Raw genomic sequence first — 13,498 nt, 5'->3', positions numbered from 1 at the left:
TGACACACTATACCTAGTATAGTTACAACATATCTAGTCGTGTCCTGCTATGATTTTTGAGTTTAAAAATAATTGAACACTAAAAGCAGCAGCTTACAAGCTTATCATTAAACGACTTACTGAAATTGTTTCTAGTATCATCTGGCATGAGATCCTGGCATTAACATGACTACGAGTTACTTGTGTGACCTCTATTTGCAATCCCCGTTCGCTCTTCAGCATCTCTAATGTGTTTGGGCTCTTATGTAGTTGCATAATATCAAATTATTGTTGTAAAATAAATCATCATCTTATGAATAATTGTAAACCTATGCCTAGATTTTCTTGAAAATTTTATGAAAACAGGAACTACTTTCAGTTTTAAAGACAAAGGTGGGGTTTCCATACATTTTCTAAGAAGTGCTTTGCCCTAGCTGGCTATATCATTTTTCTGAGCAAGTGATGAAATCTTTTTGCATTTTCCTTACCAACAGTAACATCTCTGAAAGGGTATAAGAATAATACTTCATTTTTTTGGAAGCAAAGTAAAAAAGGGGGGCAAAAAGCAGTCTCTCAACATAAGTCTTTCAAAATCATCTGTTTTACATCACATTCCCAATTTTTTCTTTTGCAGATAATAAAACCTCAAAAAGCACTCAAAAGAAGTTGCATCTAGCTAAAAAAAAAATCTATATTTCCTTCAAATGAGAGACTATTAGGCCAAGATATTTCTCAATAATAAAAATTGCTGTTTATAACCTGGAGTCAATTTTCAGCTGTAAAAACCCCCAGGATTCTACTTCAATGGGACCAAATTTAAATTTTCTTACCTGTCATGCATGCTTCTGCATTCACAAAGCTATGATCAGGTGACCCACCTGGTGGATGAGGGGAAGGCTATGGATGTGTTCTACCTGGACTTCCTATGGATGTGGTCTACCTGGACTTCAGCAAAACCTTTGACACCATCTCCCACAGCATTCTCTTGAAAAAGCTGGTAGCCCACGGCTTGGACAGGGACACACTGTGCTGGGTTAGGAACTGGCTGGAGGGCCAGTAGTGGATCAAGGGTTGGACTTGATGGTCTCGAAGGTCCCTTCCAACCCAGCTGATTCTATGATTCTATGATTCTATGATTCTATTGCTGCTGTTTATTGTTGATCTTTGCCGGGAAGAGTGGAAGGGAGGGAAAGGTAATATGTTCTAAAGAAATGTGCTCCAGAAAACTCATTTTAGAATCATAGAATGATTTGTGTTGTAAGAGACCTTAAAGATCATCTAGTTCTAACCTCTCTGCCATAGGCAGAGACACCTTCCACTACACTAGGTTGCTCAGAGCCCCATGCAACCCTGGACTCCCCAGAGCCTTCTCTTCTTCAGGCTGAAAAACTCCAGCTCTTTCAGATTGTCTTCATAGGAGAGGTTCTTCAGCCTCTTAATGATTTTTGTGACCCTTATTTGGACCCACTCCAACAGGTCCACATCTTTCTTGTGCTGAGGTCCCCAGACCTGGATGGAGTACTCTAGTTGAAGTCTCACAAGAGTGAAAGGGCAGAATCATCTCCCTTCACCTCCTGTCCACACCTCCTTTGATGTACCCTGGGATGCAGTTGGCTTTCTTGGCTGCGTGTGCACATTACTGGGTCATGTCCATCTTTTCGGCTACAAGAACCCCCAGGTCATTCTCTGCAGGACTCATGGCAATGAGTTCTCCTCCCAGTCTGCACTCATGTCTGAGTTTGCCCTGAACCACGTGCAGCGCCTTGCACTTCTAACTCACTGAACTTCATGAGGTTCTCATGGGTCCACTTCTCAAGCTAGTCCAGCACCCTATAAAATGGCATCCCATCCTTCTGTTGTGTCAACTGCATCATTCAGTTTTGTGTCATCTGCAAACTTGCTAAGGGGGCACTTGCTCTCACTGTCTATGTCATTGATGAAGACATTAAAGAGCACTGGTCTGAAGACCCTGAGGGACACCACTCATCACCAGCCTCCACCTGGACACAGAGCCACTGACCAAACTCCCTTCAAATCCATGTCTCTCTAATTTTGAGGTAAAGATACCATGTGGGATCATGTCGAAAGCCTTACAGAACTCTAAGTAGATGACAGCAGTCTGTCTTCCCTTGTCAGCTGTTGCCGTCACTCCATCACAGAAGGCCAATGGATTGGTCAGGCATGATTTGCCTTTTACGAACCATGATGACTGTCTTGGATCACCTCCTTTTCTTGGATATGACTTAATATTGCTTCCATGAGGATCTGCTCCATGATCTTCCCAGGCACAGAGGTGAGGCTTAGCGGTGTGTAGTTCCCTGGGACTTTTTTTGTCCCTTTTTTAAAACTAGGGTGAAGTTTCCCTTTTTTTCAGTCACTAGGACTCTGTAAGATGGCCATGAATCAAATTTGATGGAGACTGGTTTGGCAACAACATCAGCCAGCTCTCTCAGGACCCTGGAATGCATCTCATCAATCCCCATAGACTTGTGGCTATGTTTTATTAAGAGGTTCCAAACCTCCTCTTCACTCTCAGTGGGAGGGACTCTGCTCCCCCAACCTCCCTCTAGAAGTTTGGGGGCTCGACAGACATAGGAAGCCTGATGGCCAGTAAGATTCCTTGAGTACCTCAGTCTTCTCTATATCTGTTGGCACCATTTTACCCTTCTCATTTCTCAGGGGGATTCACTCTCCTTGGCCTTTCTTTTCTGACCTATTCCTTCTTGTTATTCTTCACATCCCTTGCCAAGTCTTATTTCATCTGTGTCTTGACTTTTCTGACATGATCCCTACACATCTAAACAGTATCCCTGTTCTTTTGCTGGATTGCATGTCCTTACTTCTACTGGCTGTGCATTTCCTTTTTACTCCTGAACGTGAGGAACAGATCCTTGCTCATCCATGACAGTTTCTGGCTGGCCTTGTTCAATTTCCTGCACAGAGGAATAGAGAGTTCTTGCACTCTAAGAAAATTGATCTGAAAGAGTTCCAGCTCTGGTCAGCCCCTCTGTCCCTAAGGACAGTTTCCTGGCGGATGTCGTCCATGAATTCTTTAAACAGCTGTAAGTTGCTCTTCTAAAGCAGTACAGTTGGAAAAATGGCATCATAGTCTAGGGCTATGAATCACAAATAAAACAAGCCTAGAATCGTGGTCTAAAATTTCAAAAATTATATCAGGTCAAGAAGACGTGGAGAAGCCAACCCCAAAGGACCTTTTCCAGGGCAGGAAGCCAAGGTTAATTTTAAGACTAAAGAAGATTTATTGCATATCTGGGAATGAGAGTTGAACTGAGTACAGAATTATAAGATAGGAAGATTAAAGAGATTTTGCAAGCAAAACTGTAAAATCTAGCTGTGATTGCAAAAGTAATGAATAACTGGGAATAAGAGATGGAAATGTCTCAACTTTGTTGTAGACAGGATACTTATCTGAGAAGACAATATCCTATAATCATAAAGAATTCTCATGCACTTCTGAGACTGGACACTGTGATAGACAGAACTTGAAAATTACTTAACTCTAGTCATATATTATAAAATCTCTGGTTTAAACCTGTGTTTGTACATAAGTGATCATTAATGGATTATTTGAAATCTGTTTGCATTGCTTCTAGCAGTGACAGGCTTATTAGAAAGCAGTTACAGAGATTGAACAAGTTAGTACTTCTTCATTCACAGTGAATACAGGAAATGCATTTCTCTCTGTTGTATCAATTTCTTCTAAAGGTGCTGACAAGAACATTATTTTACGGAGTGCAGGCATCACAAAGGAGGTAAGCTAATAAAAATTACAAAAATATAAAAGAATAGCCAGTCATAGCTGCTATTCTGCTCAAAGTAACATGAAAAAGCCCTTCAGCACTTCAGAATTGCATGATTTAAAAAGAATGCATGAATAAATAAATATCACCCTTAGTCTTCTTTTGTTAATCATGTTTCCCTTAAATACCAAAGGTATATTAAATGAGTTCTGTCTACACAGAATGAGCCTTGTTCTCATTTGCTCTTTTGTGTTCTTGCTTCTCACACAATAAAAATGAGTATCTTTGAGAAGATGTAGATTACACCATGTTTTCCCTCATGATTCATGGATGAGGTATAGGCTTGCCTTTCATTTGGTTTGCATGTTATATGCTCACAGCAGTGTGCAATGAGAGTCAAGTAAATTTTTCTGTCAACAATATTCACTCAAAGAAACATGCTTTTTGAACTGAATATTAAGAGACTGGGATATGTAATAAACTTTTTATTTACCTGACAATAATCAGAAATAGAACCAAGATATTAGCTGATGGTAGATAGACCTTAAATCAATAGGGAAAATTAATTTCTGAAACAAGTTATTTCTTAACAAGTTATGATATAATCTTTAATACCAATTCTCATTAGAAAAATACAATTACCATTTACATTCTATGTATTTATATAATTTCTGTAGGATTTTATCAGCTATTGCTCCCTGACAAACTTACCAGTCAGTCTCTCACTTGCTCTGAAGATTCATCAGGAAAAGAATCAGTTTCCAAGCTGGCAGACTGTCTCAAAGGTTCTTGTATCCAGTTTTCATGTTTATTCACACTGGCTAGTAGTTCACTCCATGACTTGTAAAAAGTGCACTTTGAGAGAGCTGCTCATGAGAGGGCAATAAAATCTAGACTTGATTCTTCTGCATTCTAATGAAAACTACCTTGTTACAACATTATGTAAACAGTGCAATGGAGCAAAGGGAAGGGAAATCATATGATATAATGAGACTATTGGATGTATGGATTTAGTTTTTACTGTTTTAAATTTTTTGGCAGACTGCAAAAGTGGTTCATAAAGTAGCAAGACAAAGACAAAGTTAAAACCAGATACTGTCCGGTTTTGTGAGTTGCATAATCTTGGCTCAGTTTCTGGAGATTTTTTTACTTTTTTTCCCTGAAAACTAGGGACTGCCTTTGGGGAACACATAGTTCTATGAAACAGGGTGTGTGTAAAAGGACTGCTGAGGACTCTAGTAACCATTGTACAGCATAATTTCTACAATGTCTTTTAATGTGTTAAATTTTATAGTCTCTATTTGATTATTGTAGAGGAATTCTTTCCTCCACACACATATTCTCCACATTTAAATTCTCTTCAAATCAATGTGTCTTTTTAAAGTCAGTTTGCTTTAGGCATTATTCATCTCAGAGCAGGAGATGGAGGTGGATCAATAGAGCTTTGTCATCAGTCTCCATCTTTTCAGAAAAGCACACTGGATTACTGCTAGAAAATGAGAAAAGAAAGGGTGAATGCATTATTCCTTCAGAACTTTGCCTTGTTGTTTTTTTCCCAATGCAACAGTAAATTATTGTAGCACATCATGCAAAAGTAAATTCTCAATTTTGAATTTCACATGGCATTTAGTTGTGTACAGAGCCAGAAAAAATAATCTCCATTATTTTTGTTCTTACAATGGAGTCTGTTATAAGTGATCTAAAGAAATTTGCTGCTCAAAATGGGAAGGAGTCAATAAAGTTGCAGTATTGTGTTAACTGCTTTGTTGGAATCATAAGTTAACGTGTTGTGCAATGCCTAACCACAAGTTCTGTAAGCTGCGGAATGATTAACACAACGCAATGATGATTTAGCTTATTGTATTTTGGAGATGTTTTGTTCTAAGCACATTAATAGAAACCAATATGGAGGGGTCGACCACGAGGAGTCCGGGTGATCAACCGTCATCCTGATGGAAATTTCCAGGACCACTGCCTGATAGAGACTAATGACTTTAAAATCATTGGTGGACACCCCTCAGCAACAGTGATAGCCCGGGAAAGGAGGAACCAACCCAGATTTGGCCTGCGAAGGGGGAACCAAGCAGGATGCAGCCCGCAAAACCTCCACCAATAGATTGATGACATGACTTTGGGGGGAGGTGGCAACAGAGGGTATAACAAGTGCTGTTTTTGTTCCTCTTTGCGGACCGCGGCAGGAACTGAGGTTTCCTCCGGTCGCCCGGCTAGCCGTTTTTGCTTGTTGGCATTAATAAATCTTTTTATTTCCTTGCAACCTAAATTATAGCCTCGTTTTACTTATTACAAGTCTGTAGACGCACACTTTATTTCCTGATTTTAGTGTCATAGAACTGAGGCATTCAGGAACAAGCATGAATATAGGCAGAGATACCAGAGATAAATTTGAAGATTATGCAGTTGATAATAATGGATTAATTATCAAAACTGACACAGTATTACAAGAATCTTATATTTTCAAGTTACTCATAGTAAGAGAATTTCTTCTTCATCAGCAACAATATAAAATATGAATTATTTCTGTGTAGGGATGAGATCGACTTGAGTTATCTTACAAACCTCAATGCAAATTTTACTCCTGTGATGATGGGGAAAAAAATTATCAATCTTTGTTAACTTTCCTTTTGGCTTGAATAAACCTTAGAGAAAACTTCTTATTTACAAGACAAGAGTGTCATCAGTGCTTTAGAGGGTCTGATCTTCTATGCAGTTTGTTTCTTCTTGTGACAGCACAAACAATAATATATTACAAAGGTTTATGTATTGTTACAACTGAATATATGTACATGTATTCCAGTTAGGGGATTAGAGATTGCTGTGACGGGAGTGTTTAGAGGACTGATAAATCAAGCTGGTTTCAAACTTCAAGAAGAAAACTTTAATAGATTCATTCATTCATTACTAACACACTGCATGCTAATGTTTTGTTCCTACAGATTAATAACCATTACCGCTATGAACTCACTCAACTTAACAGCTATGTCTGAAGTTAGTGGTGAGCATACTATGTCTTGGAGCTGATGTCATAGAGTGCACCATGATTGCCATGCTCCTTGGTGATACTGAGATGCCAGGATTAGGGTGACCAGGCTGGAGAGCCCTTTGGTGAGATAAATCAGAGAGGTGACTCCTGTCTTCTCGATCCTTCCTCAATCACTGTTGGTGTCTTAGCCTTCTTGCTCTCCCTTTCCTCACCAAAAATCTTGCCTTTGATTTTCCCATTCATCCTTCTGGGGTATTTGGCAGGATGTCCTGCCTATCGTTTGTATCTGCTGCTCGTCTTGTTCTTTATCTTGCAGATTCTCAACTATCTTCTCCCTTCAGCTACACCAATCATTCTTAGCCCCACTGGTGGTCACAATGCTACCATGTTTACATAAAATGCTTATATGCAATGTCTGGCTATGCCATCACAGCATTACAAAGCACTTATATGCTGTTGGTTACACTATTTTAGTATACTTATAATTCTTAGTTGTGTTTGTATCCTGATTAGGTTAGGATAGGTGGTACACTTAGGTTATATAGGTGGTACAGAGAGGTCTCTGCTTAAAATACAATATCAAGGATTGCAGATTACAAGGTGGTTTATGTCCTTGAAACACACTTAACTTACATTGTGCATTAAGTTGGCACTATCTACGAAATCGCAAAGATTTCGTGAAATATTTCTCAGTGTCTGAAAATGTGTAGCTCTGTTTTTAAATGTTCAGCTCGCCAATAATTGCTAATTATAGAATGCAATGGAAATTAGAGTTAATTTATGGCCCTGTGTACTTCCTAGAAAGGTATCATGATATATTAGACTATGCAAACAGCATGCACATTGGCATTTAGATGAAATTATGCAGCAATTAGTCTATAAGCACAGAAAGGAAAACCAGATTTAAAATACAATCTTTAGTAAATAATATGATTAAAATATGGCCTACAGATACATATAAAAAAGGAAAGGATGATCTTGTGTATTACTGCAAGTTTTAAATATGATCGAGGTGTGATTTTTTAAAAAATTGACATAATTAAATGTGTAATGTAGAGATTAAATAAAGAAAACCCTCAAGTATATTAGCATCTACTTTTATTATTAATTTGTCCCTTCTACACGTATTTGATCATTTAGGCTTCATCCTACTTTCTGATTTTCAGGAGTATTATCTCTGTGATGAAGGATCTTAAAACATGATATTGTTTAATTAACTTACAACCACAGTGACGAGTAGACAAGAACTATGCATATTTTATAAGATTTGAGTGGATACTGATACCAGTTTTGCTTTTTTGTCTGAAGAAGGGTTTTTATAAAGATATGGAAGATGTAGTTGTGTTGATTTTCTACAGCATTCTGCATTGGGAACACATTTTTATATTTGACTAGTCCTGTCTATTTTAATCAATTGCTAGTAAATACAGTTCTCTGTTCATTTCTTCCATTTATTTCTTTTCACTTTTCTTCAGTGTTTCCTAGTAGAAAGAGGAAAAAAAACCCTAAACACCCTTAAAAACAAAAAAAATAGAATACTATTGCACTTCTTTATTTCATCCAGCTGATATAAAAGACTGCTATTGATATGACAAGTATGTTCTACTAGAATTTCTGCCAAAATTTCAAGATTTAAAAAATTAATACTTCAGATAAAATATGCATATGTCTAATTCTTAATCTAGGCAAGATAAATAGAAAGTACTATTTCACATGGTGATGAGATAAAAGAGAAATGTAGTTTTGTCTATTTTCTCAGTTCATTTGTTTATTTGACAGCAGCTAGCATTAAGTGAAATATTATTTCACCTATTTGATGTATTATTATTATTATTATACACTTTACTGGAGAAGTTCTAAAGTACCACTTATGTAGAGTTTATCATAACAGAAGAATACTGTTTTAAAATACTTCAATTAAAAAGCCAAAAGTAATCAGTAGTATTTCTTTAAATGGCACACACTTTAAACTAACAGTGATTCATTAATAACTTGAGGCGTTTCTGTGATCTAAAATTAACATAGTCCCTGTATTTAAATCCATGAAGAAGCAGAAAGAGTTTAAAGGTATAGAAAACATGGAACCTGAAAGCATCTCTCAATGCAGTAAGGGATCTGTTCTGCAGGAAAGAAAGAGCTTCAGGTTCAAAGACTTTCACATCAGCAACTTTCATGAAATATTAAATTCATTTCAAATATAAATTTCTGAGAAGAAAAAAATAGATCCATAGAACCATCCACAACCAAATTTTGTTAAACATGATTGAGGATAGTTTTGCATAGGAATGCAAAAGAAATGCTACCTGGGTGCAAATGCTGTTAGGATTTATATTATGTGGGTCCTGAACTAAAATTCTTCTTATGTGCTGAAAGTGAGTCAGGAAAACTGATTATACAAGAAACATTCAACTTGTGGTGGGTACTTTGGATGTTATTCCAAAATGGTACTTCTAATAAGGAGCATCACAGCACTAAGGCACGTAAATTGCCACCTGCTGTGCCATCATTACAGCAAGTACAGAGGCGGTAATTATGGGAGTTATAGAAAATAAACGTAGAAATCTTGCTGTTTCCAAACACCTGCTGATATGTAGAATTCCTGCTGATATTTTCCTTTGAACATAATTTTTTGTTTTGTCTCCATCTTCAGAATTAAGCAAACGTTGTGTATAGCTGAAGAAGTCCTGTTGAAGTGATAGGCTGGGTTAGGAAGCATATTGCAACATTCACTTAAATCCTTACCACGTGAGTTTAAACTAACCACATTCTTTAATATGAGCACAGTGAAGTGCTACTCACACAGTGCTACTTTCCAGACTCAGAGAAGGTGAATACCAGTGAAACTTAAGATGTGAAATAATGAAGTTCCATACAAATGGCTAAATTTAAGATGATGGAGACAGATTTCTAGTTTGTGATATAATTTAATTGATATCTATGGTAATCATTTAGAACAGAGGTTCAAAACAAGATAGTTGGAAAGTAGCAACATTCATTGTGTATTTTTAACAGTTTTTTCCAATTATATACACTCATGGAGTGAATTTCTTATTCAATTCACACAATGCTATTGAAGGGTGCTCAGTATTTCACAAGGTTTGAGTATTTTTCCTGTTACATTAGCTTGAGATCATATAGACACAGTAATCTTGGAAGTAGTATAGGTGAAGCAAGATGCAGGGCTTTTTGATTGTTGCATTCTTCTAAAAAGATGTATCACATATAGTAATTTTTGGTGTTTCCAAATGCAAGTGACATTGTGTATGAAGCAATGTATTTTCATTTTTTAACTTAATAGCAGCAAGAAGTTGTGAATTAATTGTTTTTATGACAATAAAATAGAAATTAAGTATGTTATAACTAGGGTTTGCATGACAAGGTTTTGGTAGCAGAGGACTACGGGGATTGTTTCTGTGAGAACCTCACAGAAGCTTCCCCCCTGTCTGACAAAGCCGATGTCAGCTGGCTCCAAGGTAGACCCACCACTGGCTAAGGTTGTGGTTACACTTCTGGTGTAATATATTTAAGAAGGAGAAAAAAAGAAAGCTGCAAAATTGCAGACAGAGAGAGAAGTGAGAGAAACAGCATTGCAGACACCAGCGTCAGTGAAGAAGGAGGGGCAGGAGATGCTCCAGGTGCTGAAGCAGAGACTCTCCTGCAGCCTGTGGTCCAGACTATGGTGAGGCAGCTGTGCACCTGCAGTCCATGGAGGCCCATGGGGAAGTAGACATCCACTCGAAGCCAATGGAGAACTCCATGCCAGATCAGGTGGATGCCCAAAAGAGGCTGTGACCCTGTGGGGGAACCACACTAGAGAAATCTGTTCCCGAAGGACTGCATTCCATAGGAGAAACCCATGTTGGAGCAGTTCAGGAAGAGCTACAGTCTGTGAGAAGGACTCACATAGAAGCTGATGGAGAGCTGTCTCCTGTGAGAGGGACTCCATGATGGAGTAGGGGAAGGATGTGAGGAGTCCTTCCCCTGAGGAGGAAGGAGTGGCAGTGACCATGTGTGATGAACTGACAGCAACTCCCATTTCCCACCTGCTTGCACCCCCTTGGGGGGGAGGAGGTAGAGAATTAGGGTGTGAAGTTAAGCCCAGGAGGAAGAGAGGAGTGAGTGGAAGGTGTTTTAAGATTTTTTTTTATTTTATATTTATTTGTTTTTTATTTTATTTTACTTTTATTTATTTGTATATATTCTCTTTATTTGTTTTTATTTTCTCTTTGTCCTACTCTGACTTGGTTGGTAATAAATTACATTCATTTTCTTGAAGTCTGTTTTGCCCATGAGAGTAACTGGTGAGTGATCTCTCCCTGTCTTTATCTTGACCCACTAGCCTTTCACTATATTTTCTCTCCCCTGCCCAGCTTAGGATGGGAGTGATAGAATGGATTTGGTGGGCACCAGGTGTCCAGCCAGGGTCAGCCTACCACACTGAACTAGCAACCTTTCTCCCTTAATGACTATTTCTCATATAAGAAATAGTTATCTTTGTAGCTCACTAAAATAATTTTAATTTTGGAAATTAATTATTAGCTTTTAATGTTATTAAAATCTCATTGCCAATTCAAATTAAATAAAATTAATTATTAGGATTTGTGGAGCTGTTATTAAATAGCAGAAGCAGTAAGAAAAATGGAATAAGAAATAAATTAAAATATTAATTTTAGAATTTATACAATTAGGAAACCACAAGGAAATAATCTCTTTTATATTTTATAAAAATCAGTTTTTGCTTTGTATTTACTATTCTCTTTCTGTGCCTCAGTACTGTTTTCTATTACATATTTTTCCTCATCTGTTGATGTTCTTGCTATATCCCCTCTGATATATGGAAACAGATAATTTCTATTTCTGGCTATGCTAAATTCAATCATATCACTGTCTCCTCCTTCCTGGCTATACTGACTTAATTACTGCATCAACTTCACCTCTTGTATATTCCTGTTCTTAATGACCTAGCTGCTGTTTACATGCACTCTTTAAGAAGTAATGTAGATCTTAGATATAAAATATGTCTTAGAGAAGAGTCTCTTTAGAGTTGTCTTCCTTACTGGTAGCTGCAAATCTCCTGATCTCACACATACCTTCAAGATTTACTCTTTTTGGTACACATTTCACACAAGAAGTAAGGGAATTTACAAATACTCAGAAATACTAGCAGAGAATGTTCAAGATGGAACATATCAAGACTGGAAGATATAATTTCAACCAACTTCATATTTTTTTCTGTGCTTGTCTGGACTTTTCATCATGAAAATAAACAAAATAAAATGCAGGCATATTCAACCTTATTTCAAGTTTTATTTTCTTAAAATGGTATGAAATTTTTTACTCTTTCAATTAAATTAAATGCAATAAGCAACTGACTTGTGGAAGTTACCATTTCTTACTATAGGTCTGTCTCCCACAATTATAGTATTTCATAACACGACGTAAACTTTTGACAATATGAACTGTCTTGTTTATCATTTAAATGCCATCCTATTGTTGGAAATATTTCTTTTTAGAACTTCCAAGAAGTAAAATGCCATAAAGAGAAGATAAAGCTGAATTTGGAAGGATGGAGTATCTTGAGTTGCCACTTTGGATATGATGGACAAGTCTTTCTTGGAATGTATTCCCTGAGTTTATGTACATATTGTATTAAGAAACACTGAAATAAATAGAATTAAAATTTCATTAAGAGTGAATTTAATAGTATGAACAATAAAATACACAAAAGCAATCAACAAACCAGAAAGCAATTCAACTATTTTTCAATACGTGAAAAATTTCAGGTCTTAATGACAGAGAAATTAATGTGTTATCTTTTGCTCTCAGATGGATAATGTTTTATGTTGCTTTCTTCTTTTCCTTCCTACTTAGTTGACAGGTCTCTAATTGCCCAATATGCCCTTTTAGAAATAAACTTTCTACTTCCTATAGACCATTAAGTTTTTGATTTGTCCCTGATGGCATGCCCTTATTCATCTTCTTCCCAGCTTTTTTTGCAGTGTCTCGATTCTCCTGTAATGACTATGGTAGTATCAACTCATTATCTACTTGTTTTGCCCATTCTTTGCTCATTATATTGTTTCTGTTTCCTCATAAATGTCCTTGGAATATTAGTTCTCTGTTTTCCCAGCAGAACATTTTTATGTGTGCAGCTGGTGAGCCTCCTTCAGAAAACCTCAAGCTTTCGTCTCTTTTGCTGCACTACTCCAACAGTTTATTCCCTATTTTGACATGAAACAAGTACACACATAAAGGTACTCTGCTGGGGCTGCCTGCTGCCTCTCAACTGGAGATCTAAAAACCCAGCAGGAAAGGAACACCAGCTTCAAATTTCTTTTTGTTGCCCCCAGCTGTGCAGGAAGTTGCCATGCTGTTATATCCAGCTGACTTTCTGGAAGATGTAAATTTGCCAAGATCTGAGGGGCCTATGATCTTCCAAGTTCCTGATGTTATGTTCCACAGGAAGTCATTCCTATTCTTACCACTTGCCAGTCGTCAGTCTCCTCTGGCTCCTTTCCAGCCCTTCTCATTTACTCTTACCAACTATGACCAACATTAGACACATTTTCTTTCTTTCACTTTCAAAAATCAGTTTGATTCCAATTTGTTTGTGTATTTTACAAAAACGCGTCATATAATCTACAAAAGCACTTCTTTTTTACAAGACCACCTTTCTTGAGTAAATTTTGCATTCATATAAAATTGTCCCCTAGATCTATCACTGCTTATACTAAGCATTTTCCCCAGGACACATCTG

General features: G+C 37.2%; 1 long non-coding RNA gene across 1 annotated transcript; it reads left to right on the top strand.

Annotated features, from left to right (window-relative positions):
• The first annotated feature begins 6,776 nt into the window (after positions 1–6,776).
• On the top strand, positions 6,777–12,369 carry LOC108499535. The gene is made up of 3 exons (XR_001875571.1): positions 6,777–6,863; positions 9,392–9,486; positions 12,255–12,369. It is a non-coding gene; the product is annotated as an uncharacterized LOC108499535 (long non-coding RNA).
• Positions 12,370–13,498: the final 1,129 nt, after the last annotated feature.

The sequence above is a fragment of the Lepidothrix coronata genome, unplaced genomic scaffold (genome assembly GCF_001604755.1).
Source record: "Lepidothrix coronata isolate B3197 unplaced genomic scaffold, Lepidothrix_coronata-1.0 Scaffold75, whole genome shotgun sequence".
NCBI lineage: Eukaryota > Metazoa > Chordata > Aves > Passeriformes > Pipridae > Lepidothrix > Lepidothrix coronata.
Note: the sequence above shows the minus strand (reverse complement) of the source record. Positions and strands in the feature narration are given on the sequence as shown.